Source organism: Mustela nivalis, assembly GCF_964662115.1.
Source record: "Mustela nivalis genome assembly, chromosome: 9".
NCBI classification, from domain to species: Eukaryota; Metazoa; Chordata; class Mammalia; order Carnivora; family Mustelidae; genus Mustela; species Mustela nivalis.
Window position 1 is genome coordinate 10,772,063 of NC_139028.1, and position 26,028 is coordinate 10,798,090.

A 26,028-nucleotide genomic window follows, 5' to 3' on the forward strand; every position below is an offset into this window, starting at 1 on the left:
GCATGGAGCCTGTTTGAGATTCTCTCTCCCTCTCCATCTTGTGCTCCCCCCTCGCTTGTGCTCTCTCTGTATAAAAGAAAATTAAGAATAAAAAATAAATGTTTGGTAGATTTCACATGGGAAGCCACCTGGTCCTTGATTTTTGTTTTTGTTCTTGTTTTGGGGGTCTTTTTCTTTTTCTTTTTTTTTTAATTTGACAGAGAGAGAGATCACAAGTAGGCAGAGAGGCAGGCAGAGAGAGAGCGGGGAAGGCAGGCTCCCCGCTGTGGAGAGATCCCGATTTGGGGCTCGATCCCAGGTCCTGGTATCATGACCCGAGCAAAGGATACCAGGACCCTGGGATCATGACCTGAGCCAAAGGCAGAGGCTTTAACCCACTGAGCCACCCAGGCACCCCTTGGGAGTTTTTTGATTACTGATTGAATCTCCTTGTTCATTACTGGTATGTTCAGGTTTTCTGTTACTTTATGATTCAGTCTTGGTAAGTCATGTGTGTTTAGGAATTTATCGCTTTCTAAGTCACTTCATTTGTAGGCATATAATTGCTTAAAATAGTCTCTTATGATGCTTTGGATTTCTATCAGTTGTAATGTTTCTTCATTTGTTTACAATTCTCTTCATTTGAGTCCACTCTCCTTTTTTAAAATTTTTTTTTGTCTAGCTAAAGCTTTGTCAATTTTGTTTCTTTTCAAAAAAAAAAAGAAAAAGAAAGAAAAAGAAAGCCTTGGGGCACCTGGGTGGCTCAGTGGGTTAAAGCCTCTGCCTTTGGCGGCTCAGGTCATGATCCCAATGTCCTGGGACCAAGCCCCGCATCAGGCTCTCTACTCAGCGGGAAGCCTGCTTCCTCCTCTCTCTCTCCCTGCCTCTCTGCCTACTTGTGATCTCTGTCAGTCAAATAAATAAATAAAATCTTTAAAAAAAAAAAACACTCACTTTTGTTGATTTTTTTCTGTTGTCTTTTTGGTCTTCCTTTATTTTTATGCCAGTCTTTATTGTTTCCTTGCTTCTGGAAAGTTTTGGCATAGTTCGTTCATTTATACCTTCCTTGAGCTATAAAGATATGTTTTTTATTTGATATGTTTATTTTTTCTAAATGAAGGCATTTGTTGTTTTTGTATATTGTGTTTTAATTTTATTTGTCCAAGATTTTTTAAATTTCTCTTTTGTTTTCTTCTATGTTCTATTGGTTGTTCAGAAGTGTGTTAATTTCCATATATGTGTGATTTTTTCAGCTTTCTTCTTGTTACTGATCAGACAATTGTGGTTGGAAAAGATACTGATATTTCAGTCTCATTAAATTTGTTAAAAGACTTATTTTATGATCTAAATATATCCTGGAGAATACTCCATGTGCACTGGAGAAGAACATATATTCTGCTGCTGTTGGATGGAATTTTCTGTATAACTGGCACAGTTAAGTCCATTTGGTCTAAAGTGTAGCTCAAGTCCATTATTTCCTTATTGATTTCCTGTCTGAATAATCCATCCATTGTTGACAGTGGGGTATTGATGTCCCCTAATATTATTGCATTACTGTCTATTTTTGACTTCAGATCTACTCATTTTTTGAGGCTAGGAGTATCCTAATAGTGAAACCAGATAAGAGCACTATAAGAAAGAAAAATTGTAGGCCAATATCTCTGATGAACATGGATGCAAAAATCCTTAACAAAATACGAGTAAATTAAATTCAAGAGCACATTAAAAGGATGATATGCAATGATCATGTGGGATTCATGCCAAAATGCAGGGATTAGTCAATATATGCAAATCAGTCAATGTGATACATCTCATTAACAAAATGGAGGATAACAATCATTATCTCAATAGGTATAGAAAAACCATTTGACAAAATACAGTATCCTTTCATGATAAACAAACAAAAAACAAAAACAAAAACAAATTGGGTATAGAAAGAATGTACCTTAATATCATAAAGGCCATTTATGGCCAGCCCATAGCTAACATCATACTCAACAGTGAAAAGTTAAAACCTTTTTCACTGAGACAGGAACAAGATAAGGATGCCCATTCTCACCATTTCTGTTGAACATTGAACTGGAAGTTCTATCATCAGCAAATAGAAAAGAAAAATAAACAAAGAAACAAAATGTATCCAAATTGGAAAGGAAGAAGTAAAATTATCTGTTTGCAGATGGCATTATCTTCTATATAGAAAACTCTTATCAAGGCTCCCACAAAAATCTGTTAAAAACTAGTGAATGACTTCAGTAAAGTTTCAAGATACAAAATCAGCATACACAAATCACTTTTGTTCCTATGCACTCACAGAGAACTATCTGAAAGAGAAGTTAATAAAGCAGTCCCATTTATAATTGCATCAAAAACAATAAAATATTTAGGAATATTCTTAACCAAAGTGAAAGACCTATTCACTAAAAACTGTAAGACATTGATTCAAGAAATTTAGTCTCAAATAAATGAAAACATATCTCATGTCCTTGGATTGAAAGAATTATTACTGTAAAAATATTCATACTACCCAAAGCAATCTACAGATTCGGTATAATCCCTATCAAAATTTCAAAAGTGTTTTTCACAGATATAGAAGAAAAAACTATTCTAAAATTTGTATGGAGCCACAAAAGACCCTGAATAGCCAAAGCAATCATGAGAAAGAACAAAGCTCAAGGCATCACACATTCTGATCTTAAGCTGTATTACAAAGTTATAGCAATTAAAATAGTATGTTATTATTAAAAGTGGACATAGACCAGTAGCACAGAATAGAGAGACCAGATAAAAATCCAACCATTACAGTCAACCTATTTTTAGCAAGGATGCCAAGAACACAAAATGGGGAAAGGGTAGTCTCTTATAAGTGGTGCTGGGAAAACTGGAGATCCACATTCAGAAGAATGAAATTGAACCTTTTCCTTATACCACTTACAAAAATGAATTTGAAATGGATCAAAGACTTAAATGTAAGACCTGACACTGTAAAATCCTGGAAGTGAACCTGGAAAAATAGGTCCTGACATTGATCTTGGCAATGATTTCTTGGATAAGACACAAAAGTACAAGCAGCAAAAGCTAAAATAAACAAATGGGTCTACATCAAACTAAAAAGCCTCTGTACTGCAAAGGAAACAATAAATTGAAAAGACAGCCTACACATTGGGGAGGGTATGTGCTTTGGTGAGTGCTGTGAAGTGTGTAAACCTGGTGATTCACAGACCTGTACCCCTGGGGATAAAAATATATGTTTGTAAAAAATAAAAAATTAAAAAAAAATTACTGTTAAATATTAAAAAAAAAAAAAAAAGACAGCCTACAGAACAGGAGAAAATATTTGTAAACCATCTGTATCTTAGCAGATATATATAAATATATATATATATTTATATTTATATTTATATATTTATATGAATACATATATATATACACACATACATATATTTATATATATATATATAATATATCATACACACAGACACATATACCATATAAGTCAATAGCCAAAAAAAAAGCAAGTAATGCAATTAAAAGTGAGCAAAGGATAGACATTTTTTCTAAAGAAGGCAATAGCTCTATGAAATACTCGGCAATAGCTATATGAAAAGGTGCTCAACATCAATAATCACTAGGGAAAGGCAGACCAAAATCAGAATAAGATATCTCCTTTCACCTGTTAGGATGGCTACTATGAAAAAGAGCGAACCTTTATAAACTATTGGTAGGAATATAAATTGGTACAGACATTATGAAAAACATTATGACATGTCCTCAAAAACTTAAAAACAGAAATACCATGTGATCTAGCAATCCCATTTCTGTCTATTTATATACAAAGGAAATGAAATCACTATGTTGAGATATCTGCACACCCATGTTCAGTGCAGCATTAATTAATCACCATAACCAAGGACTTAATTGTCATTCAGTGGATGAGTGGGAAAAGACAATGTGGTATATTATTCGGTCATTTAAAAAAAGGAAATTCAGCCATTTGTGACAACATGAATGAACTTGGGAGGTGTTACACTATAAGCCAGATGGAGGAAGACAAATACTGTGTAGTATCACTTATATGTGGAATGTTAAAAAACCCAAAAAACAAAAAACACATTTTGTAGAAACCAAATAGGATGGTGGTTTCCAAGGGCAGGGGAAGGGGGAACAGGAAGATACAGGTCAAATGGTACACACCTTCAATTATAAGAGTGAATACAGGTGATTTGAGATACAGCCTGGAGAATATAGTTAGTAACATAATGCTGTGTATTTTACGGTTGCTTAGAGGAGCTCTTAAGCATTCTCATTAAAAAAAAAAACAAGTTAACTATGTGAGGTGATGGATGCATTAATTATTTTGAACTTCTTAATCATTCTGTTTTACACATAAAATTATGTTAGTCAATTATTCCTCAAAATAATGTACAGCATATATAATAAAAGCTTTTATACATATGAACATTTAAATTAATTGACTTAGGACTGGTTAAGTCTTATGACTCCTCTTAGTGAGATCATCTCTAATGTTAATTCAGTGGATCTCAAGTCTTAGGCCCTTAGATATCTAACTATTATCAGCAGGCTCACATCAGATGCTTTATTAGGCAGAGAAACTTAAATTACAGAAAATAGACATCCTAGGTATTGATCTATATCTACATCAAATTTATAAAAGGGTTTAATTTATTGAATCACTTTGTTGCAAAATGTCTGAAAATGAGATACCAATCAAGAAAGCTGCAGCTGTTGGGGTGCGTGGGTGGTTTAGTTGGTTAGGCATCTGACTCTTGATTTCTGCTCAGGTCATGATCTCAGGGTCCTGAGATCGAGCCCTGAGTCAGGCTGTACACTGGACATGGAGTCTGTTTAATAGTCACTCACTCTCTCTTTCCCTCTGCCCTTCCCCATCCCAACTCACACTATCTCAAAAAAAAGAAAAAAAAAGTTGCAACTCTCAATTTTGTTAGTAGGTATATTGGAAGAAAGAGCTTTGAATTATATGTGGAATCTGATCCTAATCATCCTTAAAAGAATTTTGAAAGAAATTTTTGAAACAGTTTAATAATCTTAATGATCTTAATGAAGTTGTCATAACATAAATGGTACTTTTCAGATTGGATAAATTCTCAGTATTTTTTATTTAATTTGTCAATTAAACATTCAACCCAGTTTATTTGCAACTGAGTTTTTGAACAAAATATACATATAGAGACATATGTGGCATTATAATGCATGCTAGATAGGTGTGTAAACCTGTAGCTGTAAATACCATTATTGGCCTCTAAAGTTTAAAATTTTAAGGAGAGTAGATGGCTCAGAGAAAATTACAAAAATATTAGTAATGATAAAACCAGCATCAAAAAATAAACCTCAAAAGATGAGAACCTTCTTTGAATATTTGAATCTACTAAATTATCCTTTCTTAAGTTCCAGTATAATTAATATACACTATTATATTAGTTTCAGATGTACAGTGTAGTGATTCAATCGTGATTCAGCAGTTTTACCTGTTACTCTGAGCTCTTCAGTTAGTTATACTCTTAGTCCCCTTCACCTGGTTCACCCATCCGCCCGCCCACCCCCGTCTGATAACCATCACTGTGTTCTCTATAATGAAGAGTCTGGGTTTCTTGTTATTGTTAGTCTCTGTTTTCCTTGTTCTTTTGCTTTGTTTTTTAAATTCCATATAAGTGTGAAATCATGGTATTTGTCATTCTCTGATTTATTTCACTTTACATATATTCTTTAGATCAAATGGCAAGATTTCATTCTTTTTTATGGCTGAATAATATATCATTTGATATGTATACGTACATATGTATACATATATACATATACATACATATATATACATATATGACATAGATATAATAACATATATACATATATAACATATTTATCCCTCCACCTATCAGTGGACACTTGGGTTGCTTCCGTAGTTTGGCTATTGTAAATACTTGCTCAGTAAACATAGGGGTGCTGTTTCCAGAGGGCGCATGGGAGAAGAATGAGGCACAAACAAGTCAGCTGCAAGAGAAAGGGACCAGGGGTCGACCATGGAAAAGACTGTTTTCCGAACGACTCCTCAGTCTCATATTTATTGGAAAGTAGGTAACAGCCAACAAAGAAGCCAGAGTAGGTTACACATTGACCATGAGTCTTGCAGGTAAGTAAGAAGAAATGCAAAATATGTCTGGTCCCATAGTACATGACCTATAGTGAGTAAGCCCAAACAAGAAGATTGTCTGACTAACTGCTGGTGCTCTCCGGGGAAGGGGAGACAACGGAAAAATGAAGCACGCTGTGTCCCCCCCCTTAGCGGGACAGGCGTTCCCAGCTGCTCAGCTTCAAGGATGTATATCGTCCTGTCCCCTAGAGGCCTGTTGCTAGTACATTTTTCCCAAGGCTGCATCTAAGCATGCTTGATAGCTTGTATAATTTCTCATGGGTTATATTTTAAGCAGTACGTTGTTCTGAGGGATGGTTACATAGGGGTGCATATATTTCTTTAAATTAGTGTTTTTGTATTCTTTGGGTAAATATCCAGTAGTGAAATTACCAGAATTTAGGATAGTTTGCTTTTTAACTTTGAAGGAACTCCATACTCTTTTCCAAAGTGGCTACAGCTTTTGGATTCTCACCAACAGTGCACCAGAGTTCATCTGCCAATTTGTGTTTCTTGTGTTTCTTATTTTAGCTATTCTGACAGGTACTAGATAATATCTCATGGTGGTTTTGAATTGCATTTCCCTGGTGGTCAGTAATGTTGAGCATCTTTTCATATGCTGCTCAGCCATCTGGGTGTCTTCTTTGGAGAAATGTCTGTTCATGTCTTCTGCCCACTTTTAGTTAGATTATTTGGGTTGAGTTGTATAAGTTCTTTATATATTTTGGGTACTAACCACGTATCATATATGTCATTCGAAAATATATTCTCCCATTCAATAGATTGTCTTGTAGTTTTGTTGATCATTTTCTTGACTGGGGAGGTTTTTATTTTGATATACTCCTAGTAGTTTTCTTTGCTTTTGTTTCCCTTGCCTCAAGACACAGATCTAGAAAAAACATTGATATGGCCAATGTCAAGAGAAGTTTCCACCTGTGCTCTCTTCGAGGGTTTTTATTGTTTCAGTCCCACATTTAGGTCCTTAAACCATTTCTAGTTTATTTTTGTGTATGGTGTAAGAGAGTAGTCCATTTTCATTTTTTTTTCCATGTAGCTGTCCAGTTTCCCCAACACAATTTGTAGAAAAGACTTTTTGCTGCTGCATATGCTTGCTTCTTTTGTTGAAGATTAATTGACTACATACATACATACATATTCACATCCATACATACGTATATACTTAATTGTGTATTTGTTTCTGGGATTTCTATTCAGTGCCATGGCTCTGTGTGTTTATTTTTGTGCCAAGAGCAGATTGTTTTGATTACAATAGCTCTGTAATAGAGCTGGAAGTCTGGAATTAAGACACTTCCAGTTTTATTCTTCTTTTTCAAGATTGCTTTGACTATTCAGAATCTTTTGAGGTTCCATACAGATTTTAGGATTGTTTATTCTAGTTCTGTGAAAAATTCTGTTGGTATTTTGATAGGAATTGCATTAAATCTATAGATTGCTTTGGGTAGCATAGATATTTTAACAATATTTGTTCTTCCAGTCCATGAGCATGGAATGTCTTTCCGTTTCTTTTTGTGGTTTTCAGTTTCTTTCATCAGTATTTTATAGTTTTTGAGATTTCGCCACCTTGGTTGTTTAGTACTAGGCATTTTATTGTTTTGGTGTAGTTGTAAATAGGACTTTTTAAAAATTTTACTTCTATTTCATTGTTAGAGTGTAGAAATGCAGTGGATTTCTGTATATTGATTTTATATCCTCTGACTTTATTGAATTCATTTATCAGTTCTAGTAGTTTATTTGGTGGCATCTTTAGGGTTTTCTATATATAGTATTTGTCATCTGCACATAGTGAAAGTTTTACTTCTTCCTTACCAATTTGAAAGCCTTTTATTTCTTTCTCTTGTCTGATCACTGTGACTGGAACTTACTTATACATTGAATGAAAGTATTGAGAGTAAACATTTTTTTTTTAATTTATTTTTTATTTTCAGCATAACAGTATTCATTATTTTTCACCACACCCAGTGCTCCATGCAATTCGTGCCCTTTATAATACCCACCACCTGGTACCCCAACCTCCCACCCCCCACCCCTTCAAAACCCTCAGATTGTTTTTCAGAGTCCATAGTCTCTCATGGTTCACCTCCCCTTCCAATTTCCCCCAACTCCCTTCTCCTCTCTAACTCCCCATGTCCTCCATGCTATTTGTTATGCTCCACAAATAAGTGAAACCATATGATAATTGACTCTCTCTGCTTGACTTATTTCACTCAGCATAATCTCTTCCAGTCCCGTCCATGTTGCTACAAAAGTTGGGTATTTGTCCTTTCTTTTTTTTTTTTTTTTATAAACATATATTTTTATCCCCAGGGGTACAGGTCTGTGAATCACCAGGTTTACACACTTCACAGCACTCACCAAAGCACATACCCTCCCCAATGTCCATAATCCCACCCCCTTCTCCCAAACCCCCTCCCCCCAGCAACCCTCAGTTTGTTTTGTGAGATTAAGAGTCACTTATGGTTTGTCTCCCTCCCAATCCCATCTTGTTTCATTTATTCTTCTCCTACCCACTTAAGCCTCCATGTTGCATCACCACTTCCTCATATCAGGGAGATCATATGATAGTTGTCTTTCTCTGCTTGACTTATTTCGCTAAGCATGATACGCTAGAGTTCCATCCATGTTGTCGCAAATGGCAAGATTTCATTTCTTTTGATGGCTGCATAGTATTCCATTGTGTATATATACCACATCTTCTTGATCCATTCATCTGTGGATGGACATCTAGGTTCTTTCCATAGTTTGGCTATTGTGGACATTGCTGCTATAAACATTCGGGTGCATGTGCCCCTTTGGATCACTACATTTGTATCTTTAGGGTAAATACCCAATAGTGCAATTGCTGGGTCATAGGGCAGTTCTATTTTCAACATTCTGAGGAATCTCCATGCTGTTTTCCAGAGTGGCTGCACCAGCTTGCATTCCCACCAACAGTGTAGGAGGGTTCCCCTTTCTCCACATCCTCGCCAGCATCTGTCATTTCCTGACTTGTTGATTTTAGCCATTCTGACTGGTGTGAGGTGATATCTCATTGTGGTTTTGATTTGTATTTCCCTGATGCCGAGTGATATGGAGCACTTTTTCATGTGTCTGTTGGCCATCTGGATGTCTTCTTTGCAGAAATGTCTGTTCATGTCCTCTGCCCATTTCTTGATTGGATTATTTGTTCTTTGGGTGTTGAGTTTGCTAAGTTCTTTATAGATTCTGGACACTAGTCCTTTATCTGATATGTCGTTTGCAAATATCTTCTCCCATTCTGTCAGTTGTCTTTTGATTTTGTTAACTGTTTCCTTTGCTGTGCAAAAGCTTTTGATCTTGATGAAATCCCAATAGTTCATTTTTTCCCTTGCTTCCCTTGCCTTTTGCGTTGTTCCTAGGAAGATGTTGCTGAGGCAGAGGTCGAAGAGGTTGCTGCCTGTGTTCTCCTCAAGGATTTTGATGGATTCCTTTCGCACATTGAGGTCCTTCATCCATTTTGAGTCTATTTTTGTGTGTGGTGTAAGGAAATGGTCCAATTTCATTTTTCTGCATGTGGCTGTCCAATTTTCCCAGCACCATTTATTGAAGAGGCTGTCTTTTTTCCATTGGACATTCTTTCCTGCTTTGTCAAAGATGAGTTGACCATAGATTTGAGGGTCTATTTCTGGGCTCTCTATTCTGTTCCATTGATCTATGTGTCTGTTTTTGTGCCAGTACCATGCTGTCTTGATTATGACAGCTTTGTAATAGAGCTTGAAGTCCGGAATTGTGATGCCACCAACGTTGGCTTTCTTTTTCAATATCCCTTTGGCTATTCGAGGTCTTTTCTGGTTCCATATAAATTTTAGCATTATTTGTTCCATTTCTTTGAAAAAGATGGATGGTACTTTGATAGGAATTGCATTAAATGTGTAGATTGCTTTAGGTAGCATAGACATTTTCACAATATTTATTCTTCCAATCCAGGAGCATGGAACATTTTTCCATTTCTTTGTGTCTTCCTCAATTTCTTTCATGAGTACTTTATAGTTTTCTGAGTATAGATTCTGTGTCTCTTTGGTTAGGTTTATTCCTAGGTATCTTATGGTTTTGGATGCAATTGTAAATGGGATTGACTCCTTAATATCTCTTTCTTCTGTCTTGCTGTTGGTGTAGAGAAATGCAACTGATTTCTGTGCATTGATTTTATATCCTGACACTTTACTGAATTCCTGTATAAGTTCTAGCAGTTTTGGAGTGGAGTCTTTTGGGTTTTCCACATATAGTATCATATCATCTGCGAAGAGTGATAATTTGACTTCTTCTTTGCCGATTTGGATGCCTTTAATTTCCTTTTGTTGTCTGATTGCTGAGGCTAGGACCTCTAGTACTATGTTGAATAGCAGTGGTGATAATGGACATCCCTGCCGTGTTCCTGACCTTAGCGGAAAAGCTTTCAGTTTTTCTCCATTGAGAATGATATTTGCGGTGGGTTTTTCATAGATGGCTTTGATGATATTGAGGTATGTGCCCTCTATCCCTACACTTTGAAGAGTTTTGATCAGGAAGGGATGCTGTACTTTGTCAAATGCTTTTTCAGCATCTATTGAAAGTATCATATGGTTCTTGTTCTTTCTTTTATTGATGTGTTGTATCACATTGACTGATTTGCGGATGTTGAACCAACCTTGCAGCCCTGGAATAAATCCCACTTGGTTGTGGTGAATAATCTTTTTAATGTACTGTTGAATCCTATTGGCTAGTATTTTGTTGAGTATTTTCGCATCTGTGTTCATCAAGGATATCGGTCTATAGCTCTCTTTTTTGGTGGGATCCTTGTCTGGTTTTGGGATCAAGGTGATGCTGGCCTCATAAAATGACTTTGGAAGTTTTCCTTCCATTTCTATCTTTTGGAACAGTTTCAGGAGAATAGGAATTAGTTCTTCTTTAAATGTTTGGTAGAATTCCCCCGGGAAGCCATCTGGCCCTGGGCTTTTGTTTGTTTGGAGATTTTTAATGACTGTTTCAATCTCCTTACTGGTTATGGGTCTGTTCAGGCTTTCTATTTCTTCCTGGTTCAGTTGTGGTAGTTTATATGTTTCTAGGAATGCATCCATTTCTTCCAGATTGTCAAATTTATTGCCGTAGAGTTGCTCATAGTATGTTCTTATAATAGTTTGTATTTCTTTGGTGTTAGTTGTGATCTCTCCTCTTTCATTCATGATTTTATTTATTTGGGTCCTTTCTCTTTTCTTTTTGATAAGTTGGGCCAGGGGTTTATCAATTTTATTAATTCTTTCAAAGAACCAGCTCCTACTTTCGTTGATTTTTTCTATTGTTTTTTTGGTTTCTATTTCATTGATTTCTGCTCTGATCTTTATGATTTCTCTTCTCCTGCTGGGCTTAGGGTTTCTTTCTTGTTCTTTCTCCAGCTCCTTTAGGTGTAGGGTTAGGTTGTGTACCTGAGACCTTTCTTGTTTCTTGAGAAAGGCTTGTACCGCTATATATTTTCCTCTCAGGACTGCCTTTATTGTGTCCCACAGATTTTGAACCGTTGTATTTTCATTATCATTTGTTTCCATGATTTTTTTCAATTCTTCTTTAATTTCCCGGTTGACCCATTCATTCTTTAGAAGGATACTGTTTAGTCTCCATGTATTTGGGTTCTTTCCAAACTTCCTTTTGTGGTTGAGTTCTAGCTTTAGAGCATTGTGGTCTGAAAATATGCAGGGAATGATCCCAATCTTTTGATACCGGTTGAGTCCTGATTTAGGACCGAGGATGTGATCTATTCTGGAGAATGTTCCATGTGCACTAGAGAAGAATGTGTATTCTGTTGCTTTGGGATGAAATGTTCTGAATATATCTGTGATGTCCATCTGGTCCAGTGTGTCGTTTAAGGCCTTTATTTCCTTGCTGATCTTTTGCTTGGATGACCTGTCCTTTTCAGTGAGGGGAGTGTTAAAGTCCCCTACTATTATTGTATTGTTGTTGATGTGTTTCTTTGATTTTGTTATTAATTGGTTTATATAGTTGGCTGCTCCCACGTTGGGGGCATAGATATTTAAAATTGTTAAATCTTCTTGTTGGACAGACCCTTTGAGTATGATATAGTGTCCTTCCTCATCTCTTATTATAGTTTTTGGCTTAAAATTGAATTGATCTGATATAAGGATTGCCACTCCTGCTTTCTTCTGATGTCCATTAGCATGGTAAATTCTTTTCCACCCCCTCACTTTAAATCTGGAGGTGTCTTCGGGCTTAAAATGAGTTTCTTGGAGGCAACATATAGATGGGTTTTGTTTTTTTATCCATTCTGATACCCTGTGTCTTTTGACAGGGGCATTTAGCCCATTCACATTCAGGGTAACTATTGAGAGATATGAATTTAGTGCCATTGTATTGCCTGTAAGGTGACTGTTATTGTATATGGTCTCTGTTCCTTTCTGATCTACCACTTGTAGGCTCTCTCTTTGCTTAGAGGACCCCTTTCAATATTTCCTGTAGAGCTGGTTTGGTATTTGCAAATTCTTTCAGTTGTTGTTTGTCCTGGAAGCTTTTAATCTCTCCTTCTATTTTCAATGATAGCCTAGCTGGATATAGTATTCTGGGCTGCATGTTTTTCTCGTTTAGTGCTCTAAAAATATCATGCCAGCTCTTTCTGGCCTGCCAGGTCTCTGTGGATAAGTCAGCTGCCAATCTAATATTTTTACCATTGTATGTTACAGACTTTTTTTCCCGAGCTGCTTTCAGGATTTTCTCTTTGTCACTGAGACTTGTAAATTTTACTATTAGGTGACGGGGTGTGGGCCTATTCTTATTGATTTTGAGGGGCGTTCTCTGAACCTCCTGAATTTTGATGCTCGTTCCCTTTGCCATATTGGGGAAATTCTCCCCAATAATTCTCTCCAGTATACCTTCTGCTCCCCTCTCTCTTTCTTCTTCTTCTGGAATCCCAATTATTCTAATGTTGTTTCGTCTTATGGTGTCACTTAATTCTCGAATTCTCCCCTCGTGGTCCAGTAGCTGTTTGTCCCTCTTTTGCTCAGCTTCTTTATTCTCTGTCATTTGGTCTTCTATATCACTAATTCTTTCTTCTGCCTCATTTATCCTAGCAGTTAGAGCCTCCATTTTTGATTGCACCTCATTAATAGCTTTTTTGATTTCAACTTGGTTAGATTTTAGTTCTTTTATTTCTCCAGAAAGGGCTTTTATATCTCTCGAGAGGGTTTCTCTAATATCTTCCATGCCTTTTTCGAGCCCGGCTAGAACCTTGAGAATTGTCATTCTGAACTCTAGATCTGACATATTACCGATGTCTGTATTGATTAGGTCCCTAGCCTTTGGTACTGCCTCTTGTTCTCTTTTTTGCGTTGAATTTTTACGTCTTGTCATTTTGGCCAAATAAGAGTAAATGAAGGGGCAAGTAAAATACTAAAAGGGTGGCAACAACCCCAGGAAAATTTGCTTTAACTAAATTAGAAGAGATCCAAAATCGTGAGTGGGGAGAAAGGGGATAAAAAGAGGTTCAGAAAGGAAGAAAGAAAAAAAAAGAAAAGAAAAAAAAATTTTTTTTAAAAAAGAAAACACCTGAGAAAAATGTAAAAAAGAAAAAATATATATATTAGATAAACTAGTAAAAAATCGTTAAAAAAGAAAAAGGTAACAGTTAAAAAAAAAAATTTTTCCCGAAGGCGAGAAGAAAAAGAAAAAAAAAATGAAAAATAAAAAATTAAATTAACTGCAAGACTAAAAAAAAATCACAGGAAAAAAGCCATGAGTTCCGTGCTTGGCTTACTCCTCCTCTGGAATTCTGCTGCTCTCCTTGGTATTGAAACCGCACTCCTTGGTAGGTGAACTTGGTCTTGGCTGGATTTCTTGTTGATCTTCTGGGGGAGGGGCCTGTTGTAGTGATTCTCAAGTGTCTTTGCCCCAGGCGGAATTACACCACCCTTACCCGGGGCCGGGGTGAGTAATCCGCTCGGGTTTGCTTTCAGGAGCTTTTGTTCCCTGAGCGCTTTCCGTAGAGTTCCGGAGGACGGGAATACAAATGGCGGCCTCCTGGTCTCCGGCCCGGAGGAGCCGAGAGCCCAGGGCCCCACTCCTCAGTGCGCCCTCAGAGAACAGCGCCCAGTTACTCCCGTCTGCCTGACCTCCGTCTGCGCTCCGAGCTCACCGAGCCTGCGATCGGTTCAAGGTAACACCGAGCTGTGAGCTTACTGTCGGCTCTGTTTCTGTAGCCGGCTTTCCCGTTCCAATACCCGCAAGCTCTGCGAAACTCAGACACCCCCCGATCCTTCAGTGACCCTGCGGGACCTGAGGCCACGCTGACCCCGCGTGGGCTTTGCCCCGGTTTAGCCTCTGGAGAGATGTCCCTCAGCGGAACAGACTTTTAAAAGTCCTGATTTTGTGCCCGGTTGCTCCGCCGCTTGCCGGGAGCCGGCCCCTCCCCCCGGGGTCTATCTTCCCGTCACTTTGGATTCACTTCTCCGCCGGTCCTACCTTTCAGAAAGTGGTTGTTTTTCTGTTTCCAGAATTGCTGTTCTTCTTCTCTTCGGTCTGCCGATGGATTTTCAGGTGTTTGCAATCTTTAGATAAGCTATCTAGCTGATCTCCGGCTAGCTGAAGCAGTCTCAGCTTGCTACTTCTCCGCCATCTTGACTCGTGAATCTGAGAGTAAACATTCTTGTCTTCTTTCTGATTTTAGGGGTAAAGCTCTCAGTTTTTCATCATTGAGTATGATCTTATCAATGGGTATTTCATGTAGGCTGTTTATTATGCTGAGATATGTTTCTTCTAACCAACTTTGTTGAGAGGTTTTTTTGTTTTTGTTTTTACCATGAATGGATGTTATACTTTGTCAAATGCTTTTTATGTCAAATGGTTTTATCTATTGAGATAATCATAAGGTTCTTATCATTTCTTTTGTTTATGCAATGCATCACTTTGACTGATTTGCAAATACTGAACCACCCTTGCATTAGAGGAATAAATCCCATATGATTATGTTAACTGTTACTTGTTTGTTTATTTTTAATGTTGTTGAATTTGGTCTGCTAATACTTTGTCTAGGATTTTTCCATGCTTATTTGTCAGAGATGCTGGCCTATAGGTCTCCTGTTTTGTGGTGATTGCTTTTGTATCAGGGTAATGCTGGCCTTGTAAAATGAATTTGGAAGTTTTCTTTTCTTTCTTTTTTTCTTTTTTTTTTTTTTTTGGAATAATTTGAGAAGAATAGGTATGAACTCTTTCTTAAGGGTTAGGTAGAATTGTTTGTTGAGATTTTTTTGATGACTGATTCAATTTCATTCCTGGTAATTAGTTTGTTCAAATTTTCTATTTCTTCCCGATTCAATTTTGGGAAGCTAAATGCTTCTAGGAATTGAGCCATTTCTCGTAAGTTGTCCAATTGGTTAGCATATATTTTTCATAATCTTCTCTTATAATCCATTGTATTCTGTAGGTGGTTATTTCTCTTCTTTTATTTTTATTTTGTTTGAGCCCTCTCTGTGTCTTTTGTTTTGTTTGTTAGTTTGCATGTTTTTTGTTCTCTATTCTGGATGAATCTACCTAAAAGTTTATCACTTATGTTGATCTTTTCAGAGAACAAAGCTCCTGGTTTCATTGATCTATTCAGGATTTTGTTCATTCTTCTTTTTCTAGCTCCTTTAGGTGTGAAGTTAGGTTGTTTGGGATTTTTCTTCTTGAGGTAGGCTTGTGTTGCTATAAACTTTACTTTTAGAACTGCTTTTGCTATATCCCAAACATTTTGGACCATTGTGGTTTCATTTTCATTTGTCTCCATTTTTTAAAAAATTTTTTCAATTTATTTATTTTCAGAAAAACAGTCTTCATTATTTTTTCACCACACCCAATGCTCCATGCAATCCGTGCCCTCTATAATACCCACCACCTGGTACCCCAACCTCCCACCCCTCCGCCACTTTGAACCCCTCAGATTGTTTTTCAGAGTCCATAATATCTTGTGATTCACCTCCCCTTCCAATTTACCCCAACTCCCTTCTCCTCTCTAACACCCCTTGTCCTCCATGATATTTGTTATGCTCCACAAATAAGTGAAACCATATGATAATTGACTCTCTCTGCTTGACTTATTTTACTCAGCATAAACTCTTCCAGTCCCGTCCATGTTGCTACAAAAGTTGGGTATTCATCCTTTCTGATGGAGGCATAATACTCCATAGTATATATGGACCACATCTTCCTTATCCATTCGTCCGTTGAAGGGCATCTTGGCTCCATTTTTAAAATTTCCTCTTTGATTAAAACATTAAATCTACTAAATGATCTTGGCAAAATAATTTTCCAGCTTCTTTTCAAATATCTCAAATTACCAAAAGGCAGTACTTCCCAAGGTAACACACTTTTCCTTGGATGGCTCCACATGTGTAAATGAATTTCTATAGTGACAGCTGTCTTTCTTGACACATTTGGCACACTGATTTTTTCCCTAGAATTTGTTGGGGACTTTCAGTAAAATTTTCTTCTTCATGACAGCCCATTCAAATCATGTTCTTCTCCTCTAAAACAGTCATCATTTTTCTGGACTAAACATCATTTAGTCTGCATCTGTTCCATATTTGCTCCATTTCAATTGCTCTCTTCTTAACACAGGTAGCTTATCTACATATTTCTTAAAATGGGAGATCTAAAACCAGAAACAGTATCTCCTGTAATGTAATTACATAGGAGGTTATATCCCTTAGGCAAGGTACTTGTTATGGACTGAATGTTTATATCCCCTCAAAATACATATGTTGAAGCCCAGCCCCCAATATGGCTGTATTTGAAGGCAGTGCTTTATAAAGGTAATTAAGGTTAAATGAGGTCATAAGGGTTGGGCACCAATCCAATAGGATCAGTGTCCTTATGAGACCAGATAGGAGAGAGCTTGAATTGTCTCTCTCCCACATATGAGGACATAGCAAAAAGGCAATTTCTGCCAGCCAGGAAGAGTCCACACTAGGAATCAAACTGACCAACGCCTTGATACGTGAGCTTCCCAGTCTCCAGAACTGTGAAAAAAAAAAAAATTTCTGTTGTTTAAGTCACCCAGTCTATTATATTTTGTTATGGCAACCTACACAGACTAAGACAATACTCTGTGTTTTATTTCACCCAAGGTAGCCAAAGAATGCACTCAATTTTCAGTAATCATGTCATATAGTCATTTTATCAAATTAACTATCACATAAAACCTTCAAGCCTGTTGCACACATGTTACTACTAAGCTGTGCTTCCTCTGTATTAGATTGATATTGTTTATTTTCTGTGAAAAGCTTTGTGAGTACTGACCTATCCCCCTGCATGTTGGTATTTCTTGTAGTGCTATGTTATCTACAGCTAATGACCATCTTTTTGCTTTTCATCGAAGTCAGTAGTAGATGTGTTCAATAAACTTGAGAACAGAGCTTTCTGGAGTACTAGTAAAAAGTTCCCATCAGGGGGTGCCTGTGTGGCTCAGTGGGTTAAGCCTCTGCCTTTGGCTCAGGTCATGATCTCAGGGTCCTGGGATCAAGCCCCCCACCCCCCATCAGGCTCTCTCCTCTCTCTCTTCCCCCTCTCTCTCTGTGTGCTGCTCTAGCTACTTGTGATCTCTTTCTCTCTGTCAAATAAATAAATAAATAAATAAAATCTTCTTTAAAAAAGTTCCCATCAGATAGGCAGCAATTAATTAACCAGTTTCTTAGTTATGAGTATCAAGAAGATTTTTATGATCAGTAGGACTTCAAAATTTTATTTATTTTTAGCCAACTTTATACTGTTTTATCAGTACATATCCTGTAGAGAGATGCTGCTGCTACTATGATGAGTACCATCACTCATAATAGAATGCCCTTCCAACGTTTCTCTATGGGTGTTAAAACATCTAAAAAATAAAACCATAATTTATTTACTGTTAAATTTCCAGTGTTCAGAAAGTCCATGGCATATAATAGGAGCTCACTAACTGTTTTTAAACTGAAAGCCAAGTCGGACCTCTCTAATGATATGGCAGTAGTAAGCCAATTGGAAGAGTCACTATTTAATGATGAAAGGTAGTCACTAATAATAATAATAATAAAATAATAATAATAACTGCATAGTGGTAAAAGTGCCAACTCTAATGTAAGTATTTTGAATTAGCACTTTTATTTTCCAGTATAGCTAATATTCCAATGAGTATACTATTTTACATGCTACCATATTATTTAAAATTCAGTGACTTCAGTCAGAGAAAGACAATTATCATATGATCTTTCTAATATGAGGAAGTTGAGAGGCAACATGGCGGGTTTGGGGAAGAGGAAAAGACTAAATGAAACAAGATGGGATCGGGAAGAAGACAAACCATAAGAGACTCTAAATCTCACAAAACAAACTGAGGGTTGCCAGGGGGAAGGGGATTGGGAGAAGGGGGGTGGGGTTATGGACATTGGGGAAGGTATGTGCTACAGTGAGTGCTGTGAAGTGTGTAAACCTGGTGATTCACAGACCTGTACCCCTGGGGCTAATAATACATTATATGTTAATAAAATAAAAAATTTAAAATTCACTGACTTCATTAAAAGTTTTCATATAATTAGTATCTATTATTTATTTTATGTCACATATCATTTGAAAAATAGTTAAGATACCTTATAAGAATGCAAACAACTCAGAAGGACATAATGTACATTTAAATTAAGAAAAATGAGACAAAATAAAAACAAAATTTGCAAAAGCAGATGGAGCCAGGAATGAGGTCACACAACATGCATACCTTCAAATCTTATATACTTGTTGGAGCTGGGCCACAATTTTCCTTCAGTATTGGAGCAATCAACAGAAACAGGAAGAAACATGATTCACAATGCAGTTCCTAACACCGGCACTCAAATGTTTCCTATCTCAGGGTTTGGCACCAAACACCCATCCAGGTTGACAAAGTGGCACAGTTGCAGTTGCCATATCCAATCCATCACCCTGCCCAATGACTTTGTCCTCTGAATGTGAACTGGAGTAGTACCCATTCTGAAAACATCTCTTTCTCACTTAGACAAACACAGTAGCCTTGTATCTGGTCTCCCCACACACACCCATGCTGACCCTCCACCTCTAATACATGTTTTACCATGCAGCCACAGTGATTTTTTTTTTTAATTCAAATTGGATTCTGTTAGGTCCTGGAATAATGCCTTTTAGAAGTTCTTTGTTGACCTCAGGATAATGCTTCAATGTGGCATACCACATCTTACGTGCTATGTCTCTCCAACAACACCCAAACCTAAGTCATTTTTCTATTTTTGTGTGGGGGAGGGTTTAACTAAAAGGGCCTCAGTTTAGTTCCACAGTTACCTGGTCCTCCCAACTCAGGCCCTTTGCACTTGTTCTTCCCTCAGATTGTCTTTTTGTTTGTTTTTTCATTTCGCAAACATTTAGTGGCGTCCAGAATATTTTAGGTAAGCAGATATCAGAACATTTACTTATCATAAATAAAAAAGTTTTTAAATATTTAAGTTCTTTTAATAAATTTGGAAATGAATTACTTTGACTAGATTATCCATGTAACGCTAACTTCTCAGAGATATTAGTTTAACTGTTATAGACCATAACCTCAAAAGTTTTCCTTTTTCTATAAACAAAATGAGTATTCTGCATTTATTGTTTTTTGCATAGCACAATAAAAATGTCATGGTTATGTTTCACAAGTATAAAATATTGGACATTTAAAATAATAGCGTAAACTCAAAAAAATACTAAGGATCCAAAAGCTGATTTGGGAGATGAAGCAAATAAATCTGACATTCTATAAAAGTGAAATTTATTTAACAATCACTTTTTCTATTGCTTATTCTATAGAGCTATAATTTAAAGTTCCTATTTCACCTCTTCTTCTCACCTTTATGAAGTAATCATCTAAAGATGCTTTGGGAAGACAGACTATAAAGTCTTTGAGCTTCCTCTCAAATGACTCTATAAGGTCCAGGATAAATCTCTTTCTAGTCACCATGTTGGAAGGACATAGAGGGTACAGGAGTGCACATTGTATTTTGTAGGGAATAGTGAATGTTAATAATAGTTGTCCTTCTAAAATTATATTTCTTAAATTACTTTATAAAATGTAGTCACAAGAATAAACTACTTACAATATTTATATCTCCTTTGTCAGTTAAAGAAAATGCATTATATCATGACAATATGATGTTTTAAAAGCACAGTAAAAGTTAAGATGGAAAGGCCAACTTTGGGAATATGTTTTCTTTTAAGAATGGAAAGGAAATGGGGTGCCTAGGTGATGCAGTTGGTTGAGCGGCTGACTCTTGGTTTTTGGCTCCAGTGGTGATCTTGGGATCATGAGATTGAGCCCCTTCCTAGGTCTCCCTGCTTGTGTAGGAGTTCACTTGAGACTCTGTGCCCGCCCCCCACCCTACCTGCTGCACTTTTGTCCTTTCTTGCTCTGTCTCTCTCTCTCTAAAATAAATCTTGAAAAAGAATGGAAAGGAAATGATATTTCTTAAATCAAGATCAAGTTTTAAGACGGTGCTGATTTCTGGGTTTTAGAATTTTATTATGATTTTTTTCAATAAGAGAGTTTTCTTAAAAACTGGTTCCCTGGTGAGCTTATGCATTCTAAGGAAGTGTTATATCAGGCCATGTTAAACAAGACCAGTTAAATGTATTCTAGAAAATTATGAAAAGCATGAAGAAGTGTTGGAATTCGAAAGTTGTGCTTGTTGTATAAAAGGAGTGGAGGAAAGGGAAGGAGCTTAGTGAGTTATTGGTGCTCACAGAAAGCATGTGTGTGCAATGTGAAGACCACATCAAAGGCAAGATGTGATTTTAATAATTGTGGTTATCGATAATGAAATGTGGTCAAATTTCTATGACCAGAAGTTACTCTTCATCAAAATAAGAACCCACAGCATCATCTAGTAGTACACCCTGGGTTTGCTTTTGGAAGTAATGGATAGACATGGTAAGAACTGTAGTTATAAACTATGCAAATATCCAAATGAACAATCCCGTGCTCTTCCACTATCCTTATTGGCACCTCCAAAGTTACAGATCTCTAAAGTTACCCCTAAAAATTGTATTTGTATGTTTTCATAAACTTTTATAGTGTTTTTTCTATTTAATTTCACTTAATCATCTCACTGATTTTATATATATATATAAACATTCATTGCAGAAAAGCAGTGCAAAAGGAACTGAGAAGGTGCTCAGAGTGGATATGTGAATATTGATCACATATTTTGCTGCTTCATTGGAAGGGAAGAGCTTCCTAAGCTATTTCACTAGCCCAAAAATGATCTTCATGTAAATCAAGTATTGTGAGAAGAGAATTGAATAAGGAGCTTGGTCAGATGTGCAGTAGTTGCTGTTTCTGCTATTGTTTCTTGCTGCTATTCTACCCCCTTTGGAGCTTGGTCAGATGTGCAGTAGTTGCTGTCTCTGCTATTGTTTCTTGCTGCTATTCTACCCCCTAAAGGTCCTCCTCTCTGTAGGATTTCTTTATTTTGACCAAGTTCAGTATGAACTGAATATCAACCCAAACAGAACTCACAGAAATTCAGAATAATGACAACAGAATATTTTGAAGTGAAGATGGTTACAGTGATCTTGGTTACACACAATTATAGAAAGATTGGGGCAATAATATATCAGAGTGAGGAGTATCTCCATCAAGATGGTAGTATATGGACGGTGCTTTTCCATTTCCAGAGTAGAAGATTGTAAGATTACAGTTGCAGCACACATAAGCAAAAAAATGGGCTAATCCACAATCATTTGGGTCTTCATAGGGTTTCATTGGTTTGGAAAATTTAGTGTAGATGTTTCTAGCACTCAGGAATCAATAAAAGTATTGAACACTTAGCAGCAGTAGGTGTTGACTTCAAAGTCCATAAACAGAAATTAACAGATCACATTTTAAGGAAGGCAGATAACCAGGCTGGGGTAAAATGGAGAGGCTTTCAGTGCTTGAGGTTAATAACTCCTTGTCATCTTTATCCTTGAGGACTAGAGTTCTTCATTTAATGCCTTAGGTTTATCTGTTTCTTAATTGTTCTCTGCTCCACAGTGTCTCCAGTGAATGCTTGAGTAATTGAAAACATTTCACTCCCCAGTGGTTGAGCTTTGATCACTGTGGGACTGAAAGAGCTCAGTAAACTGAACCGATCACGGCATTCACGTAAAGGTGTCATGTTTTAAGATGGAATGGTACAGCATCAACACAGTAACCTCCTCTCACTTAGTTAATTCCTTTAAATCATTTTTATACTACAGTGTTTTGTGCTCTAGTGCCTGTTATGATAGTGCAGATATTAAAGCCTGACCTGAATCTGGTCTTTTATTGTAGTGATAATTCTTTCTACCTCCCCAAATGTGGAAATGATCACTTTAACCCTTTAAAGAATATACAACTAAAATAGATGGAGCATTTTTTAAAGATTTATTTATTTATTAATAGGGAGAGAGAGAGAGAGAGAGGATGCAAGGGATGGGGGGGTGATGGGAGGGAGAGAGAGAATCCCAAGAAGACTCCCTACTGGTGCAGAGCCTGATGCAGGGCTCGGTCTCACCACCCTGAGATTATCCTGAGTCTAAACCAATAGTCAGATCTTAACTGACTGGGTCACCCAGGCATCCCAGGTGGAATATTTTTGATTGTATTATTGCCAGTGGGATGATCATGGAGTGAAATTTTAAAGGTGACAGATGAATGAAATATTAGTAATCATAATGAAGAGTCTGATGATGGCATTTGTGTTAGGATTAAATGGAACACCCAGCAAAAGTAGAGAACTAGAACAAGACCAGAACAAGGAAAAGATCAAGTTGTGTTTTACATGCACTTCTGTGCTCAGAGATGGTGTCTTTGGGGTAAATACCCAGGAGTGCAATGGCAGGGTCATAGGGAAACTCTATTTTTAATTTCTTGAGGAATTTCCACACTCTTCTCCAAAGAGGCTGCACCAACTTCCATTCACACCAACAGTGTAAGAGGGTTCCCCTTTCTCACATCCTCTCCAACACATGTTGTTTCCTGTCTTGCTAATTTTGGCCATTCTAACTAGTGGAAGGTGATATCTAAATGTAGTTTTAATTTGAATCTCCCTGATGGCTAGTGATGATGAACATTTTTTCATGTGTCTGATAGCCATTTGTATGTCTTTATTGGAGAAGTGTTTGTCCATATCTTCTGTCCATTTTTTGATATGATTATCTGTTTTGTGTGTGTTGAGTTTGAGGAGTGCATTGTAGATCCTGGATATTAACCTTTTGTCTGTACTGTCATTTGCAAATATCTTCTCCCATTCCGTGGGTTGCCTCTTTGTTTTCTTGACTGTTTCCTTTCCTGTGCAGAAGATTTTGATTTTGATGAAGTCCCAAAAGCTCATCTTCGCTTTTGTTTCCTTTGCCTTTGGAGACATATCTTGAAAGAAGTTGCTGTGGCTGATATCGAAGAGATTACTGCCTATGTTCTCCTCTAGGATTCTGATGGATTCCTGTCTCACATTGAGGTCTTTTTTCCATTTTGAGTTTATCTTTGTGTACGGTGTAAGAGGATGGTCGAGTTTCATTCTTCTACATATAGCTGCCCAGTTTTCCCAGCACCATTTATTGAGGAGACGGTCTTTTTTCCACTGTATATTTTTTCCTGTTTTGTCGAAGATTATTTGACCATATAGTTGAGGGTCCATATCTGGACTCTCTACTCTGTTCCACTGGTCTATGTGTCTGTTTTTATGCCAGTACCATGCTGTCTTGGTGATCACAGCTTCGTAGTAAAGCTTGAAAGCAGGTAACGTGATGCCCCCAGTTTTATTTTTGTTTTTCAACATTTCCTTAGCGATTCGGGGTCTCTTCTGATTCCATACAAATTTTAGGATTATTTGCTCCAGCTCTTTGAAGAATACCGGTGGAATTTTGATCAGAATAGCATTAAAAGTATAGATTGCTCTAGGCAGTATAGACATTTTAACAATGTTTATTCTTCCGATCCAAGAGCATGGAATGGTCTTCCATCTTTTTGTGTCTTCTTCAATTTCTTTCATAAGTGCTCTGTAGTTCCTTGAGTACAGATCCTTAACCTCTTTGGTTAGGTTTATTCCCCGGTATCTTATAGTTCTTGGTGCTATAGTAAATGGAATCGATTCTCTAATTTCCCTTTCTGTATTTTCATTGTTAGTGTATAAGAAAGCCACTGATTTCTGTACATTGACTTTGTATCCTGCCACGTTGCTGAATTGCTGTATGAGTTCTAGTAGTTTGGAGGTGGAGTCTTTTGGGTTTTCCATATAAAGAATCATGTCATCTGCAAAGAGAGAGAGTTTGACTTCTTCATTACCAATTTGGATACCTTTTATTTCTCTTTGTTGTCTGATTGCTGTTGCTAGGACTTCTAATACTATGTTGAACAAGAGTGGTGAGAGTGGGCATCCTTGTCGTGTTTTTGATCTCAATGGGAAGGACACAAGCTCTTTCCCATTGAGGATGGTATTTTCTGTGGGTCTTTCATACATAGATTAGATGAAGTTCAGGAATGTTCTCTCTATCCCTATACTTTGAAGCGTTTTAATCAGGAACGGATGCTGGATTTTGTCTAATGCTTTTTCTGCATCAATTGAGAGGACCAGGTGGTTTTTCTCTCTTCTCTTATTAATTTGTTCTATCACATTGATTGATTTGCGAATGTTGAACCATCCTTGTAGCCCAGGGATGAATCCCACCTGGTCCTGGTGGATAATCTTTTTAATGTACTGTTGGATCCTGTTTGCTAGGATCTTGTTGAGAATCTTAGCATCCATATTCACGAGTGATATTGGTCTGAAATTCTCCTTTTTGGTAGGGTCTTTGCTTGGTTTGGGGATCAGGGTAATGCTGGCTTCATAGAAAGAGTCAGGAAGTTTTCCTTCTGCTTCAATTTTTTGAAGCAGCTTCAGGAGAATAGGTGTTATTTCTTCTTTGAAAGTTTGGTAGAATTCCCCGGGGAATCCATCAGGTCCTGGGCTCTTGTTTTTTGGGAGGTTTTTGATCACCACTTCAAACTCGTTACCAGATATTGGTCTATTCAGGTTGTCAATTTCTTCCTGATTCAATTTTGGGAGTTTATAGTTTTCCAGGAATGCATCCATTTCATCTAGGTTGCTTAGCTTATTGGCATATAACTGTTGATAATAACTTCTGATGATTGTTTCTACTTCCTTGGTGTTCGTTGTGATCTCTCCCTTTTCATTCATAATTTTATGTATTTGAGCTTTCTCTCTTTTCTTTTGGATTAGAGTCGCCAATGGTTTATCAATCTTACTGCTTCTATCAAAAAACCAGCTTCTAGTTTCATTGATACGTTCTACTGTATCTCTGGTTTCTACCTCATCGATCTCAGCTCTAATCTTGATTATTTCCCTTCTTATGTGTGGAGTTGGTTTGATTTGTTGTTGATTCTCCAGTTCTTTAAGGTGTAGAGACAGCTGCTGTGTTCTGGATTTTTCAATTTTGTTGAGGGAGGCTTGGATGGCTATGTATTTCCCCCTTAGGACTGCCTTTGCTGTATCCCATAGGTTTTGGACAAAGTGTCTTCATTTTCATTGGTTTCCATGAACTGTTTCAGTTCTTCCTTGATCTCCTGGTTGATCCAAGCATTCTTAAGCAAGGTGGTCTTTAGCTTCCAGGTGTTTGAGTTCCTTCTGAACTTTTCCTTGTGATTGAGCTCCAGTTTCAAAGCATTGTGATCTGAGAATGTGCAGGGAATAATCTCAATCTTTTGGTATCGGTTGAGTCCTGATTTGTGACCCAGTATGTGGTCTATTCTGGAGAAAGTTCCATGTGCACTTGAGAAGAATGAGTATTCTGTTGTTTTAGGGTGGAATGTTCTGTATATATCTGTGAGGTCCATCTGGTCCAATGTGTCATTCAAAGCTCTT

The 26,028-nt window shown here is 37.1% G+C and overlaps 1 long non-coding RNA gene across 1 annotated transcript in view; it reads right to left on the reverse strand.

The window, feature by feature from the left end:
• Positions 1-18,908: 18,908 nt before the first annotated feature.
• Positions 18,909-26,028, reverse strand: part of LOC309840424 — a 40,982-nt gene continuing 33,862 nt past the window's right edge. The window contains exon 4 of the long non-coding RNA XR_014298579.1: positions 18,909-18,923. This is a non-coding gene — a long non-coding RNA (uncharacterized lncRNA). The remainder of the gene's footprint in view (positions 18,924-26,028) is intronic.